The sequence below is a fragment of the Pseudophryne corroboree genome, chromosome 4 (genome assembly GCF_028390025.1).
Source record: "Pseudophryne corroboree isolate aPseCor3 chromosome 4, aPseCor3.hap2, whole genome shotgun sequence".
Lineage (NCBI taxonomy): Eukaryota > Metazoa > Chordata > Amphibia > Anura > Myobatrachidae > Pseudophryne > Pseudophryne corroboree.
In genome coordinates, this window is record NC_086447.1 from 387333298 (window position 1) to 387350910 (window position 17613).

Here is a 17613-nt window from a genome sequence, read left to right on the forward strand (position 1 = left end):
TGGGGAATTCTGTCAGAAGCCAATACGCCTACCAGTATGTATATGGAGTGCAGGAAACCAGAGCACTTGCAGGAAGCCCATACAAGCATGGTGAGAACCCTCGGAATACAGACAAGTTATACGCACCAGTATTTTCAAGTAATACTTGCGAGGAATTCAATTACCTGCAGTCTATTTTTGCTGTAAAAAAATTGCGGCAAACACCGTTTTATTGCGATTTTTTTATTCAGGGTATTTCAGTTACCTGTTTTTTCACACCTCTTTCCATGCGAAAAACATGTGTTTTCGCACTCGCAAACGCGAAAACACAGCACTATATAATTGAATGGCGTTTCTTATTCACTGACCCTTATACAAGCAGTGATAGCAGTTTTTGGGAGTGTGCTTCTTAAGCTGGGTTACACACTGAGCGATACGTCATCTGATGCGGCTGATCGTTACGACATATAGCTCATGTCTCTGCGCTTATCGGGCAGTGTGTATGCCTGATATACGGTGTCCGCAGTCTCTAGCGACGTCATCAGGTTTCATGTGCTGCACATCAAACCTGACAATATCGCTAGCGTCCTGTAGTATGCTAATGAAGGACGGAACGTGTTTAGTCTTTCATTAACATAGTTCCAGTATGTACGGGCAATCTGGGCTGACGGGGCATTCATTCCAATGTCAGAACGAATGCCTGTCGCTCAAGTGTGTACCAAGCTATAATTTGGTTTGTTTGAGACTAATAAATTATACAAAGTTGAAGCTGGCCTTTGGTCTGGCAACAGAACACAGGGAAAATGTTAGTCCAGGTATTGATTATGGCTTTGCCACAGTGTCTATGTGCAAGCATTGCTATAGTGAGATGCTAACCAGGACTCAGGAGGAAGCAGGTCCTGCTGCTGCATCAGGGGGAGAGCGGCCAATAGAATAGATGGGCCATACACTGTAACAATAGGCAGCATTCGCTCTTTTTTTTTCTTTACACTCCTGCAAAGAGACAGTTGTTAAAAGAGGACAGCGCTGGTGCCATGGCCGTAATAATAGGAGTCAGAGCCATAACTAGACATTTTTGTGCCCTGTGCCAGAAGAGAATTGGTGACCCCTCTCCCCCATATAAAAAATAGGGACAGTGGCCAGAAATATAGGGGTGTGACTCATGGGGAAGGAGCATGGACACAGAATAGTACCAATTCACACTACACCACACAGTAGTGCACGGCTTGACAATTTTTTCTAAAATCTAGGAGCCAGGCTGAAAGTGTAGGAGCCAGACCACTCCCCCCACACCTGAAAAAAAAAAAACAACCTAAAATAACTGAACCCGACAGCCACATTACTGTGCAGCTTCTCCCCACCCCCAGGCAAACCATCCCCAATGGACACATTACTATAGGGGTCCCTCCAGACAAACCAGCCCTCCCCAGCCACCCTGCTGTGCAGTTACCACCCGGGCAAACAACAACCTCCCCCCCCCCATCACGGTCACAATGAGAAGCTAACACCCCTGGGCAACCAACCCCCACAGCCTCACAACTAAGTGGGTACCTCCAGGCAAACCACCCCTTCGCAGTCACACTCTGGGCATACAATTCCCCCCGCCTTGTGGCCACATTACTACCTCTTCCGAAGCCACAATCCCCAGCCATGTATAGGCTCTCTTATTGGAGAACTCTATGCAGATGGAGTTTGAAGACAGTATGCAGCACAGGCTAGGATGGACAGGCTCATCAGTCAGGGCAGGTTGGGACGGACAGGCACAGCAGTCAGTGCACTCCTGTGCATGAAATGGCCACCATAATACAGGTACAACCACAAATCTCTGCTGGGGCTGAAGAGGAGCTGCTTCCTCCCTCCCTGCATAATCTGGTAGCCAGGCAGCAAAATCTAGGGGCCATGGCGACTTGGCCCCTGGGATTTGTCAAGCCCTGCAGTAGTGTCCCTTATACACATTACACCAAACAGTAGAGCTCCTTATACATGTTATACACAGTAGAGCCGCTAATACATTATGCCGCAGAAGAGCCCCTTACGCACATTAAACCACAGTGGAGGGAGGGCGTGGCCACGGCAGCTAAGGAGTAGGTTGCGGATCTTGGGAGCTCCCCGGCTGCAATAATCCTTTCATCCATCCTGACCCCCTCTGGTGTCCCTACCCAGGCTGAATACCTCCCTCATACTGCTGGGCACCGGCGGGCATCCTCCTTCGCAGTCTCCGGGACTCGTGGGGCGACGACGGCTGACTTCCGGCCCTGCGGCCTGTGCCTCCTCCGGATCCCCGGCCTCAATTTCGGCTCCCTCGGCCGCATGACACCCGGAGCTCGAGCGGCGGCTGCCGCTGCCGCCAGACACCCCGGGACGACTGGGAGGTGGAAGCTGCCTCTCCTCTCCACGACAAGCTGCGGCCCGGAGCCCCGATACCCGGAGAAGAAACAGGTACTCCTAGGGAAGGGGAAGGGACACAGCGGCCATTTTGGGAGAAGCTCATACAGACGGCCCCACTGCTCTGGGCTAATATCCATGCTTGGAAAGGCTACATTCATTTGAAGGGGATTCTCATGTGCCCTGTGAACTGTCTCTGCACACTGGGTCCTCACTACATGTTGATCTCTCCCATTCTTAATCTCTTAATAAATATGCTAAACTCCACCTGGGATTGGAGGCAAAGTCAGCTACTTCCACTGCACAGCTCTTCCATTCTACCACACAGGAGCTGCATATAGATTGGAACTGACTACACTGCTGTACTGCACTAATATCCTACAGTGTACCGCACACCAATATCCTACTTTTGCCTCCCGGAATTTACGGCAGGATATTCCCGTCCGTACTGTTACTTTTACTTGTCTGGGAGGCGGCTGACATTATCAGAGGGGAACGAGGACGGCAGAGACGGGGGATCCACCATACTACCAGTAACAGGTACATGAGCGCTGTAATCGGCTAAAGTGTCACCAGAAAATAGTGGATTTACCCCCATAAAGTTATCTATATGACTGTATGCTGCGGAAAAGTTCCCAATGTGGATTAAGCTATTTACAGAGCAAAGTGTAGAAAGACAAGAGGCTGTACCGTTGGAATACTGCTATAGACTGGTTTAATAAAATACATCATAAAGCCTATTTGGCTAAGGATACCAGGTCTCAGGACAATTTTTGCCGTTGAGGCATTGACTTTTAATTTTGAATTGGTTCATTACAGAGTGGACTATGGCCCTCATTCCGAGTTGATCGGTCGCAAGGCGAATTTAGCAGAGTTACACACGCTAAGCCGCCGCCTACTGGGAGTGAATCTTAGCTTCTTAAAATTGCGACCGATGTATTCGCAATATTGCGATTACTAACTACTTAGCAGTTTCAGAGTAGCTCCAGACTTACTCTGCCTGTGCGATCAGTTCAGTGCTTGTCGTTCCTGGTTGACGTCACAAACACACCCAGCGTTCGCCCAGGCACTCCCACCGTTTCTCCGGCCACTCCTGCGTTTTTTCCGGAAACGGTAGCGTTTTCAGCCACACGCCCCTGAAACGCCGTGTTTCCGCCCAGTAACACCCATTTCCTGTCAATCACATTACGATCGCCGGAGCGAAGAAAAAGCCGTGAGTAAAAATACTTTCTTCATAGTAAAGTTACTTGGCGCAGTCGCAGTGCGAACTTTGCGCATGCGTACTAAGCGGATTTTCACTGCGATGCGATGAAAAAGAACGAGCGAACAACTCGGAATGAGGGCCTATATCCATTGAATGAACTTATCATTTTTTAATTTAATTTTATGCTTATTAAACTTTTTTAACTTGATATTAAATGTTATTTTCAGTCTGACATCAGTCTTTGTCTTTAAATGTTGCGCCAAGAATTCTGCATGTAATTACTTTTACATAAGCCTGTGCTTCCTATCCATTGATATTTTGACCTACAGACCGGGCATGGTTGGTTCCCGCCACTGATTATACACACCCTTGCTGCAGCCGCCTTCTAATTACACTTCTATACTGTAACCCTAACTTGGGGTGAGTGTGACTGCTCCTGTCCAATATGGTTAAGGGCGGCCAGAGTGCGGCCGCGGCCAAACTAGAAAGATTTGCAAGACAATCCAATCTCAAGGTAACAACGGCTCCTTCTCATGGAGCCTCTCCAACACACTCAACCTCCCCTCCTGAGTCTGCTGTCAATTCCCCGGAGGCAGCGGAGGCGCCGTCTATTCAACAAGTGCTGGAGGCTATAGCTGGCAGTGAACGGCGTCTCTCCGATAAGATGGAGAAGGTGCAGTGCGATCTCTCCTTGCTCCGACAAGATGTTCAGCGTATCCGAGAGAGAGTGGGTGAGGCGGAGACACGGGTCTCCAACCTGGAAGATATGTGTGGCCCCCTAAAGCAGTCCGTATCCACGGTGACCCAGCAGGTTTCCTCCCTCCAGACCAAGCTCTTAGACATGGAGGGACGGCTGCGCAGAAATAATGTAAGATTTGTAGGCTTGCCTGAGAAAGAAGAGGGTTCGCTGCCGGAGGACTTCCTCGAGTCCTGGCTTAAGGAGATGTATGGCTCTGAGTCCTTTACGGCCCAATTCACGGTGAGCGAGCACATAGAATACCGTCTCGGCCGCTACCTCCTGGTGCCCCTCCTCGCACCTTCATCGCCAAATTCCTGCACTATAAGGACCGTGACTCGGTTCTCCGCTTGGGTCGCACGAAGGGCCCGTTGGTCCGCAATGGAGTCAAGGTGTCGGCCTTCCCAGACTTTGCCGCAGACGTCCAGAAGGACCGTGCCCAGTTTATGCCCATTAAACGGCGTCTGCGAGACCTCAACATTTCATACTCCTTGCTGTTGCCTTCAAGGCTCCGGGTTGTGGCGGATGGGGAGACCAAGTTTTTTAATTCCCCTAGAGAGGCGGCCCAATGGCTGGACAGATTTGCGCCGGGTGCTCGGCAACTGGCTCCGGACTGACCTCCTGCGTTGAGGTCACCCAAAGGGCCTCAGTTTTTTCTTCAATACTTTGTATTAATGTAGTATTTATGGCATTTTTTACATACATTGCTAATCCTCCTCCGATTTTTCCAATTCTGTCCTTCCTAAATAAAGTATACCGGGATATACTTTATTTAGGAAGGACAGAATTGGAAAAATCGGAGGAGGGGTAGCAATGTATGTAAAAAATGCCATAAATACTACATTAATACAAAGTATTGAAGAAAAAACTGAGGCCCTTTGGGTGACCATAGAAACAGGGGAAAAGTTGATTATTCGTATTGGCGTGATATACAGGCCACCAGGTCAGGAAGAGGAACTTGACAAGAACCTATTGCAGGACATAACTAAAATGGCATTAAAAGGAGAGGTAATAATCATGGGAGACTTTAATCTTCCTGATGTAAACTGGGAGGTGTCTGTTGCTAGTTCCACTAGAAGTAGGAACATTTTAAATTCCCTTCAGGGAGCATCCCTCCACCAATTGGTGAGGGAGCCCACTCGGAAAGACGCAATATTAGACTTAATACTTACAAATGGAGACAGATTATCGGACGTAAAAGTGGGTGAAAACCTGGGATCCAGTGATCATCAAGCAGTATGGTTCAGCATTAAGACAGAGACTGACTCGTCCCATACAAAAACAAAGGTGTTGGATTTTAGGAAGGCTGATTTTGTAGGGATGGGAAAATGTGTAAGCGATTCTTTGGCAGAGTGGAGGAACTTGGGAACAGTGCAGGAGAGGTGGGAAACATTCAAATGTGCAATATTGAAGGCAACAGACCTTTGTATCAAAACTGTTAGGAAAAACACAAGGAAAAGGAAGCCAGTGTGGTTTGCAAAAGAAGTAGCAAATATTGTGAGAGCAAAAAAGATGGCTTTTAGGAAATATAAGCAGACACAAAATAATGAAGACAAAAAGATATATCTTGTTAGACAGAAGGAGACAAAGAAGGTAATCAGATGTGCAAAGGCACAAGCTGAGGAGAAAATGGCCCAGTCAGTGGGTAAAGGAGGCAAAACTTTTTTTAGGTATATAAGCGAAAAGAGAAAAACAAAAGTCGGAATTATAAAACTAAAGACGGACACTGGGAGTCTTGTTGAAGGAGACAATTTAATAGCAGATCATCTTAATGATTATTTTTGCTCAGTATTTACTACTGAAAGAGAGGGGAAGGGGCCACAGTTAAGTTGCAGGGATATTCAGGAAAATGAAACAAGTACATTTACAGAGGAGAAGGTCCTAACAGAACTCTCAAAGCTGAAAGTGGACAAATCTATGGGGCCAGATGGGATACATCCAAGGATATTAAAAGAACTTAAAGAGGTGCTGGTAGCACCATTGACAGAATTATTCAACCAGTCATTAGCTACAGGAGAAATTCCAGGGGACTGGAAAAGAGCAAACGTAGTCCCACTACACAAAAGTGGAAGCAAGGAAGAGGCAAACAACTACAGACCAGTGAGTCTTACATCAGTAGTAGGGAAATTGATGGAAACACTCTTAAAAGAAAGAGTTGTAGATTATCTCAAATCCGGCAATTTACTGGATCCCAAACAGCATGGATTCACTGGGGGGAGATCATGTCAAACAAATCTTATTGACTTTTTTTATTGTGTGACTAAAGTGATGGATAAAGGTGGAGCCATGGATATAGCTTATCTAGACTTTAGTAAGGCTTTTGACACAGTTCCACATCGCAGATTGCTAAATAAACTTGAAAGTTTGGGATTGGATATTAGGATTATTGAATGGATAAGATCTTGGTTGAAGGATAGAAAACAGAGAGTTGTGGTAAATGGAGTGCATTCACAGGAGGGAAATGTTACCAGTGGGGTACCCCAGGGATCTGTACTTGGACCAGTGCTTTTTAATATCTTTATTGGTGACATTGCAAATGGCATTAAAGGGAAAGTATGCCTTTTTGCAGATGACACAAAGGTATGCAACAGGGTAGACACACCAGGTGGGGTAAAACAAATGATTGAGGATCTAGGTAGACTAGAGGAATGGTCAAGAGTCTGGCAATTACAGTTTAATGCCAAAAAATGCAAAATCATGCACTTGGGTCTCAAAAATCCTAAAGCTAAATACAGTATTAATGGCACTATACTGGAAACTACTGAGGAGGAAAGGGATCTAGGAGTCACTATTTCAGATGACTTAAAAGCAGGTAAGCAATGTAACAAGGCAATGAGGAAGGCTAGTCAGATGCTTGGCTGCATTGGGAGGGGAATCAGCAGCAGAAAGAAAGAAGTAATAATGCCACTGTATAGGTCATTGGTACGGCCTCATCTAGAATACTGTATTCAGTTCTGGAGGCCATATCTTCAAAAGGATATTAATACATTAGAAACTGTACAAAGGAGGGCAACTAAAATGGTGCATGGCCTACATCACAAAACATACCCAGAAAGACTAAGAAATCTCAATATGTATAGTTTGGAGCAGAGAAGGGAAAGGGGGGACATGATAGAAACTTTCAAATATATGAAGGGTTTTAACAAAGTCCAGGAGGGAAACATTCTCCAAATGAAGAGAAGCAATAGGACACGAGGACATGCACTGAGACTGGAGGGGGGGAGGTTCAGGGGAAATTTGCGGAAAAATTATTTCACAGAAAGGGTAGTGGACAAGTGGAATAGCCTCCCATCAGAGGTGGTAGAGGCTAAGACAGTAGAGCAATTTAAACATGCATGGGATAGACATAAGGATATCCTTACAAAGAAATAAGGATCAAATAAGGTTAGTGTTAAAAAATAATATAAAAAAAAATAAGGGGCAGACTAGATGGGCCAAGTGGTTCTTATCTGCCGACAAATTCTATGTTTCTATGAGCCTGGGGCCTGGTCTGCCGGAGGAAACGATTTAAGATCGGGGAGCCCCCCTCCTTTGCATTGGTGGCTCAAGACTTTTACGTCCAAGTGGTGTTGGTTAGAGAGGGTTAGAGGTTCAGTTGAGAATCTAGGCCTTCTTAGTGCTTGGTAGTTTGGGTTGATTGTTCGGGATATAAGTATGCCGGAGTTTGGGGTGGTGTACGGGGAGGGAACGGTTAGTTGGGAAGCTGCTAGTTGCGCCTCCTTTTGCTGCTTTTGGTTTTCTTTCTTTAATTTGTTATTTTTCTTATTTAAATATTTTCTGAAGCAAGGATGTTTAATATTTCAGATGCAATGGTTTATAACGCGGGGCTCATATACGTCATGTGTTGCTGGTGTTAATAATGCTGATTCTCAAGAGATATTTTGGGAGATGTCTATCCGGGTGGTACATAGAGCTTACATGGGGTCATGATTAACCTAAAATTTCTGGCATGGAATGTCCGAGGTCTGAATAACAAAATCAAACGATCTCTGGTTCTGAATATGATTAAGAAATATGACCCGGATATTGCATGCCTCAGTGAGACCCACTTGGAGGGACATAGGTTAACTGTCCTTACGACGGGCCTGGGTGGGTTGGGCTTACCATGCCTCTCACTCCTCCTTTTCTAGGGGTGTCTCGGTTCTGATTAAAAAGTCAGTGCAATTTGAGTTGTTATCGATTAAAACTGACCCGTATGGAAGATTTGTGTTTATGGAGTGTAAGCTGAGTTCCCAGCCCTATTACATTTTAGCGGTGTATGTCCCCCCTCCTTTTTCATATGCTGTGCTGCAGCAGGCTGCTTCTTTCATTGCTCCTTCTCCTACCACCCCAGTGATTTGCTTGGGCGATTTTAATAACATCCTAGATTTATCTTTGGACCGATGGCACTCCCCGAGGGTTGCGCTGGCGGGTGGTGCTCCTACCAAGTTTGCTGATTTTTTGAATAGTTTGCAGTGGGTAGATGTGTGGAGGCTTCGTCACCCTGCGGTCCGTCAGTTCTCCTGTTTTTCCAGCACTCATGGCTCCTTCTCCAGGATTGACCTGATGTTGGTGTCCCCCGCCCTCGTCCCTGGGATTATTGACATCCACTACGAGGCTCAAGGGGTCTCTGACCACTCCCCTCTGTTGATGACTCTTGCTGTGGAAAGTCAGAGGGGGCACTCTTACTGGAAGTTGCACCCCTCTTGGCTGGCCCAGCTGGGTGACTGCGGTGATCTGGAGACTCAGTGGGAGGGCTACTTTAACGACAATGTAGGGTCTGCCCCAGGTATAGTAGTTTGGGATTCATTTAAGGCATTTTTGAGAGGTTCATATATTGGACGTATAGCGGCCCATAAAATGTCCTCCAGGGAGAGAGAACAGGCCCTTGAAAGGGACTCTAGGGAACTGGAATCCCAATATTTGTCCGATGGTGCCCCTGCGACAAAGACACGCTGGCTAGTAGCTCAGTCGGCTTGGTAGGCCCACCTGTCTGATAAAAACTCTCGATCCCTCCTTTTTAAGGCTACTAATATTTATATGCAGGCTGATAGGACGGGGGGCCTCCTGGCCCGTCTGATACATTATGATCGTCCTGGGACTACGATCACCCAAATGACCGGTGGAGATGGCTCCCTTGTTGACACCACACCGGACATTGCGCAGTTATTCCGATCTTATTACTCTGAGGTTTATAACTCACAATTGACATGCTCTACTTTAGATCTTTCGGACTATCTGGGGGGTGTCCCGCTGCCCGCACTCTCCTCTGAAGCCTGTGAGCTGCTGGAGGCGCCTTTGACGCTCGAGGAGGTGACTGCGGCCATTGGTATGTCCCCTAATGGCAAGGCTCCGGGTTGTGACGGAATTCCCTCCGAGGTATACAAAAATCATGTTGATTTTTTTGGGCCCAGGCTCCATGCTCTATACTTAGATATATTTGCCAGTAACGAACTCCCCCCCTCTATGTCAGAGGCAGTTATAATAGTGATCCCAAAGCCCGGTAAGGACCCTAGGTCTCCAGACTCCTATAGGCCGATATCCCTGATTCCCACCGATGCTAAGATCCTGGCAAAGATATTGGCAGTACGGCTTAACACAGTGATCACCTCCCTCATTCACCCGGACCAGACTGGCTTCATGCCAGGGAAGTCCACGTCTATCAATCTACGTAGACTGTATACCATTCTACAACTCCAACATGACTCCCCTTCTGACTCGGCTGTGGTCTCGTTAGACGCGGCCAAGGCCTTTGACAGCATTGAATGGGCTTATTTATGAGAGGTGATGGCTTGTATGGGCTTTGGACCCAATTTTATAAGATGGACTAAATTACTGTATCAACATCCGAGTGCCAGGATCTTGGTGAATGGTTATGTATCCCCCTCTTTTCAACTGTCCCGTGGTACTAGACAGGGCTGCCCCCTATCCCCCACGCTGTTTGCCTTGGCCATCGAGCCCTTGGCCTGCTTGATAAGATCACACCCAGATATTGTGGGAATTTGTACAGGTTCACGTGAGGATAGAATAGCTCTTTACGCCGATGACATGTTGTTGTTTTTGCAGGATTACACCAAGTCAATGCCCATTCTGCTGCGTGTGATAGAGAACTTTGGAGATCACTCGGGTCTTAGAATTAACTGGCCTAAATCACACATTATGCCAGTCATAGGCCCCCCTCCTACTGTTTCCAAAATCCCCCTGCCATTATGTTGGACGGTACAATTTAAGTACCTCGGAATCTAAATAACTAACGACCCTTCTGATTTTGTCCCTCTGAATCTGGACCCGACCATGCAGTGGGTCATGGGCAAATCCAAGACTTGGTGTAAGCTTCCACTGACGGTGTCTGGCAGGGTTAACCTCATTAAAATGATTATACTGCCCAAACTCTTATACATTATTCTCCAGTCCCCGGTATATATTTATCCAATATTCTTTAGGAAATTAAATAGCGTTCTGTCCTCACTGATTTGGGCTAATAAACGACCTAGGATACAGCTAAATAACCTTACCAGGCAGAGATCTGACGGTGGCCTGGCTCTGCCTAATTTTCAAATGTATTACTACGCTGCTCAGCTGACTCATATCAGTGTATGGGCGCAAGACTCTGGGGCTGACACTTTACATTGTGAGTTTGTTCGCTGTTACTTTCCCCACCTCTCTCCTGTGCAGGTGCTACTGAGTGGGAGCATGGCTCGGTTTCTTCCCCCTATCATTTTCCAGGCCTTAAAGATGTGGCGGGCCCTGAGAGACCTCTTGAGGTACAATGGCCTGGACCCAGATACCCCCCTATGGTACTCTGACTGGCTCCCTGAATTACATGCACTTGAGGGGCGGGAGGTATGGGCCCCTAGATCGGTGGTTTCTATTTCTCAACTCTACCTAGATAATGTACTCAAATCCTTTCAACAAATGAGAGATGAGTTTGACCTACCCAATTCTTATTTCTTCAGATATCTCCAGCTTCGCCACGCACTCCAGTCTCAATTTGCTGAATCCCCCCCACGAATCCTCCCATTCCCCATCAAGACCTTTGTGGCTACTTTGGGTCGAGCTAAGATGGTCTCCCTTGCATATGGATATCTTCTTGCCAAGCTCCATACGGACCCTTTGACACGTCTCCGTGGAAAGTGGGAGGAGGATATGGGTCTAATAACTGAGGAGGACTGGGTCCTTGCTCTGGAATATCCTGCCAAAGTTACCAAATCTCTCAGATATCAGCAAATTCAGTTCTTCATTTTACACAGAACATATATGACTCCAGCTAGGCTGGCTACTTTTGGGACGGACGGATCTGGCCTTTGTCCTAAGTGCGGGGGGGGGGGCGGTGGGAACATTCTGGCATCTAGTGTGGGATTGCCCGAGGTTGAGGGTGTTCTGGTTGGGGGTCAGGTCAATTCTGGAGAGTACGGGAGTGACTGGCGGACTGCTTACCCCACAATTCTGTATTTTGGGGATGGGATGCTCTACTTTTTTGTCTGCTTCAATGGGTCTTTATGCTCGCAATGTATGTGCCTTGGCTAAGGTTTGCATTGCGAGGCTGTGGATGGCCCCTAGAGGCCCATTAATATCTGCGCTTAAGACCTTAATTAATGATACAATAATTAAGGAAAGATACGTATATATGAAACAAAACGCATCAGCCAAATTTGAAAAGGTTTGGTCTCCATGGCTAGACTCCCCCCACTCTCACCTGGTTCCCCAAATATAGTGGGCACTGAAGTGCTAACATATCAAAAACCTAATGTTTAATGATGTATATTTGAGACGTTTGGCGGTTGAGCCCTGCGTGCTCGCCTACTTATATGCATGACTAATGTGGTCCTGAATCAGAGAGCTCCTTCTCACTTTGCTTCTGTTTCTTTTATGTTATTTTTCTTACTGTTTAGTTTAAGGGTGTAAACATAAAAGTTAATGGAGACTAATATATTTGGCTACGGACTTTGCAGACCCTAATGGTCCGACCAATAGGAAATCCTTGTATATTCCCTCATGGACTTGGCCTGATAGTCCAATGCTGTTAACTTCGCTCAAAAATGTGGCTATGATTCAAGATAATTTGATGTATTGTTTGTGTTATGACGATGCTCTGCAATGTCTGTACCTTCTTCTCCAGACTACTGAATAAAAATTACTTTATTAAAAAAAAAACCACAGTGGAGCTGCTTATACATGTTACACCACAGTAGAGGCCCTTATACACATTATGCCAGGTAGAGCCCCTTATACACATTATGCCAAGTAGAGCCCTTTATACGCACTATACCATGTAGAGCCCCTCCACTTCATTTCTCCTTCACTTCATCTCCCCACCCCAAGAACACTACATCACTCTGTTCCCCCATATGCTACATCACTACACTACATCCCCCCCTATGCGCTGCACTACAGTACTACACCTTCTGAACCAACTCAGATTCACCATCTCTACAGCCTCAGAGAAGCAAGGATCATGGTAGTTCAGATGCTTCAGAAGCACCTCACACGGGAAAAAGTATCAACCTTTGAGAGTGATAAAGTGGTTTAGTGGCACATACCAACCAACCAAGCAGCTTCTGTCATTGTTTAAACTGTGCTAGATAAATTATAGTTAGAAAGTGATTGGCAGCTATGGCAACTTCTCCATTTTATCTCGATGATGTGATAGATCTCCCCTACACAGTGACTCACACACAGACAGCACTCCTCCTGTCAGGGACACTGAAAGGGAGGGTGAACCAGTCGGAGGCAGAGCAAATCCCCAATTTGTAGTGCTTTCATGCCGAATCTGGCCATACTCCTACTACACCCACCCGCTGTCTCGCTTTTTGAGGCATTCCATCTACAGGCTGCAGTGTCCTGCTGTGTGTGTGTGTGGGAAGGGGGGTGGGGGGGGGGGGTGGGAGGACTCCTCTTACCCGTTAATCTGTTTAGCAGAGCAAAGGGTGAATAGATAAGATGCACATGTATGTGGCATCTAAAAACTGGAGAGAAAGATTGAGGGCATACCCAGCAGCGACTGGAGTGCTGGGCAGGTCCCCAGCATGACAAAAATGGGGGTGTGGGTAAAAGTAAATCATAAAGTACAGTACATGGACAATCAGCATAAGTACAACCCTGCCCACCACCACATAACTAAAGTGCAGAAGTCTGAGCGTTTTATCATCATAGTATCAAAGATCGTGTTTACCATATTCTGGCAGTCTTACTGTGCATGTATACAGTAGGTATAATGGGACAATCAGTGGACCCAGGACACCTTATGTTTGGCTGAAAGTAGCAAGGACAGCTTGGTGTATCAGCTATGACATGCTTTTCCTGTGCTTGATGTAAAGTCACTCAGAGTGTGCTTCATCAGGGACGTTTTTCATATGGGCTTAATGGGCAGTTACTCAAGGGCCCCAGGAGTATAGCTGAGGGACCCTTTTTCCAGAGGTACGAGATTTCTGAAAATCGGCCAGGGGGAACAAGAGATATTCGACTTCATAGCGTCCAAGCCTGTTAATTGCTCTTCCCAGACAGATATATTGGATTCTGTCTGACATAGAGTTTTTTCTGAGGGTATACTCCAAAAGCTGGGACTCTCCCCTTTCAGTGGACCCTGGCAGTTTGTCTCCACTGTGGCCAGTACCAGAGATATCAGCCTTCCAGCAGCTGGTCCCTGCTCCAGCTCAACACGCCTGGTATGCAGTTTTATATTTTCTGAAATGGATTGCTCTGGCTCCTGATCTCTGATCCCCAAGTCCCCAGTTCCTCCTGAAAGGTGTGATTCTCTAGTTTTATATCCCATTGAAAGCTAAGAAAGCTATTTCCAGGAACTGCAGATATCTTCAATCAAGCAAGCTGCCCTCTCACCAGAAAATGATTAATATTAAGCCCACTCCACTATGCACCCCTCCACTGTGTATTAAACACCCCCTACCAACATGGAGGTCATGAACCAGGGCCCCTTCATTCAGCCCAATGTCCCCTTCTACAGTTTAGTGTTCTCCCTCCCACCCATCTCCCACATCTGTGCAGTAAAGGAGTAATTAGCAGAAATGACTGCTCCAGGTCCTATATAAAGAGCGGAAGATAGAACACCCCCTAACGCCTGCGGGACATCTAAGCGCCGCTGATAGCACCCCCACCCCTACCGCTGGAGGTTAGGTAGGGGCCCCAGTGCATTGCTTTGTCCAGGGGTCTACACTGCAGTTAAGCCTCGTGTTTCATAATCCAGATTAGTTGAAATAGTCATCCACCATTAGGTAAAACACTCTTTGCATTAATTTATCTAAACTCCTTGACATTTAGAGCAATCTCAGTCCACGAAATAGGAAATCAATTTATTAACTGGCACCCGATTTGTTGCAGTCTTATGTGATAGGTTTGAGGTTCAGGTAGAAGGGCACTAAGAAGATTGGATTTTGTAATGGTTAAATAGTTCTCAATTATGCCACATAAGTGAGGCTTATGCACATACATATAGAAAATTGGACCCTGTCTGTACAGCTGACCAAACCTATACCATAACAATTTAGTAAGTCATCTGTTTCGGAAAACACAACAAGTTATAGGCATAGCATTTTACCCTTAGTACATAGCTCCCTTTGTCTTCTAAACATTCCTGTCCAGTTTATCATAAATCACCCCCCCTTCCGCCCCTTCTTCTTTTATTATTGTTCCATGATTTGTTTATATGACAGTGTGCATTTCATGTATATTTTCCATTGTGGGTTACAAGCCTAATTTTCTGGATATGTTTGGCATGTTTGTAAGGATGTGCCCTGTGGGCACATCCATGTTGTGGTCCCTAGCTGGGGACAGCGCTGGGGCAGCTTGTCTGTCCCCAGCGCTTGGTGCGTGGCGGCGGGTGTCCGGTGCAGGGATTACCCTTTTCCCTGCACCGGACAGGAGGCTGCAGGAGGATTCGAATGTTGGCGCCCTCCGGGAGCCAATCGGCGCTCGCCGCGTCATAGGCCCCGCCCCCGGCGTCTGACGTCAGACGCCGGGCGGGACGGAGAAGAGGAGGCCGCGCCGAAGAGCGGCGAAGACAGAAGACACGTGCGGGAGCAGCGGAGGAGGAATGCCGGGCGCGCGCGGAAGAGCGCGAAGAGGAAAGAAGATCCCGGCGGCGCAAGGAAGAGAAGACGACGACCGCGGGGAGAGGAGGTCCCGAGGCCGCGGAAGAGGCCAGAAGACGTCGGCCTGCAGGAAGGAGATGTCCAGCGGCGGCTGGACGCAGAAGAGTGGAGGCGGCGCCGCTGGCCAGGACGGGTCAGCGGCAGAAGAGGACGTTGGAGACCCCGGGTTAGGTAAGGCCTCAGTGAGGCTATCCTCTTCCTCCCTCGACCACCAGGGACGGGCATTAGGCCCGAGGGCACTAGTCAGGCACTAGGCCTGTGGCGCAGTTAGGAGTTTGGGGGCCCCAATATTTGATGAGGTGGTTTGGGCACTAGGCCCAAGCCACCCCACCCCTGCGGCACCAGTTAGGCGGGCACTAGGCCCGGGGGGGGGACAATCTAGGCACTAGGCCTGTGGGTAATAGAGGGCGTTAGGCCCTAGGGTATTTGTGGCCAAATCAGGGATACGATAAGGTGACCCTGGGCACAAGGCCCAGGTCACCCAACGGGCGGCAAGTTAGGCGGGCGCTAGGCCTGTGGGCGAAGTCAGGCCTCCGGCCTGTGTGCAGTTAGGGGGCGCTAGGCCCAGTGAATTAGTGTTCCCCCGAGGTGAGTACAGGTGGCCCTGGGCGCTAGGCCCCGGCCACCCTGAGGTGTTAAGTAGGCCGGTCAGCTCGGCCTGAGCCCCTAAGGAGAGAGCACGGTAGGTGGGTGGGCTGTGCAGCCCCCACTACGGGGTGTTCTGAGTCGGGTAGATAAAGGGACAGCACCGTTTTATGTTGTAACTCCGATAGTGTGATATATGTTGTTACCGTGCAGGGCAAAGTGTATGTGTTGTGTAAGTTGTGCATAGTTGTGTCGCACCACCCACACGAGCTAGTTTGAGGGCTCTGTTTATGTAGCTAGTGTAGCGGACGCACACTAGGGTAGTTCTTGGCCCTGCACGGCTGTTTCTCTTTGCCTCCTTACAGGGACCTGTAAGTGGAGAAGATCGGAGTGCAAGACTCGTGACGGTGAGTAGCATCCGTGTATGTCTGTCCCTTGTTTGTCCCCGAGCGCCGGAGTTAGGATTGCTCACGGACGTGAGAATCCCTTTTCATCACACTACGTGCGAAAGCGCGAGTGTGTGAAATCTGGGTGGCTGAGGCTTTGTGCCGGTGATGACCATTCGCCCAACCGGTGAAGGTCGCGGCCACCCCTGGGGTATCCCCTGTTCCAGCGGAAGAAGGGTCGATACCCCCTTTGATGTAAACCATTCTCTCCTCAGCTCGGTCGACGGTCAGCTCCAAGAGGGAATCGCCGTGTCCGGATCCGACTGAAGAATTCCAGGTCCGTTGAAGGTTCCGGTACCTGAAGGTGAGAGAGAGCGGCGCCTGGTGAGTACCGCGTCTACACCTGCACGGCAGCAGGCACCACCACACGCACGCACCGCAGGTCCGCACCTCTCACACTTGGCGTAGTCGGCAGGATAAAAGAGACCGGATCACGGACACGATGTGGAACGCCACCAAGAAGACCTCCCTGCGGACGGCTCCGGAGAAGACTCACCCCCGGACGTGTGCGGACCAGAGCGACTGGGTGACGGTGTCTGGGGCAGACATCCTGAAGATGGTGCAGCGGTCGGTCCAGCGGGAAAAAGAAGAGCGCCGGGAGAAGGGGCGCAAGAAGGCCGCTGTGACGCCCTGCAAGAAATGTCGGCAAACAGGTCACTTTGCCGACGAGTGTACTTGGCGAGAGACGTCCCCAAAGAAGGTGGTCCAGGAAGCGGACCGAAGATGTCAGAAGGGCCAAGCGAAGGAGTCCTGGTGTTTGCTCTGCGGAAACTACGGGCATGAGCACAACAGTTGTCCCTGGGACGAAGAGTTGAGTGAAGACGAGGTTGATTCCCGGTGTGAAAGCTGTGGAGATCCCCGACATCGGCTCCTGGAATGTCCATGGACGGAAGACAGGACGGACTACGAGGCCACGGTGAAGCAGCTGACGGAATCTCGTCAGCAGCTTTGGGACCGGGTGGCTGCAGAGCCTGTGTGTGCGCTCTGCGAGGCGAGAGGGCATGCGCTTCCCGATTGTCTGTGGAATGAAGACCGGATGATTGCGGATGGTCGCGCCCAGAGATGGGAGGAGGAAACCAGGGAAATGGAGCGGAAGGCCTTGCTTGAAGTTAATTCGCAGGTGCCCATTTCCTCTGAGCCGGAACCAACGGGTGAAGATTCCCCAGTGAAGGAGGTGGACCAGGAACCCGTCTT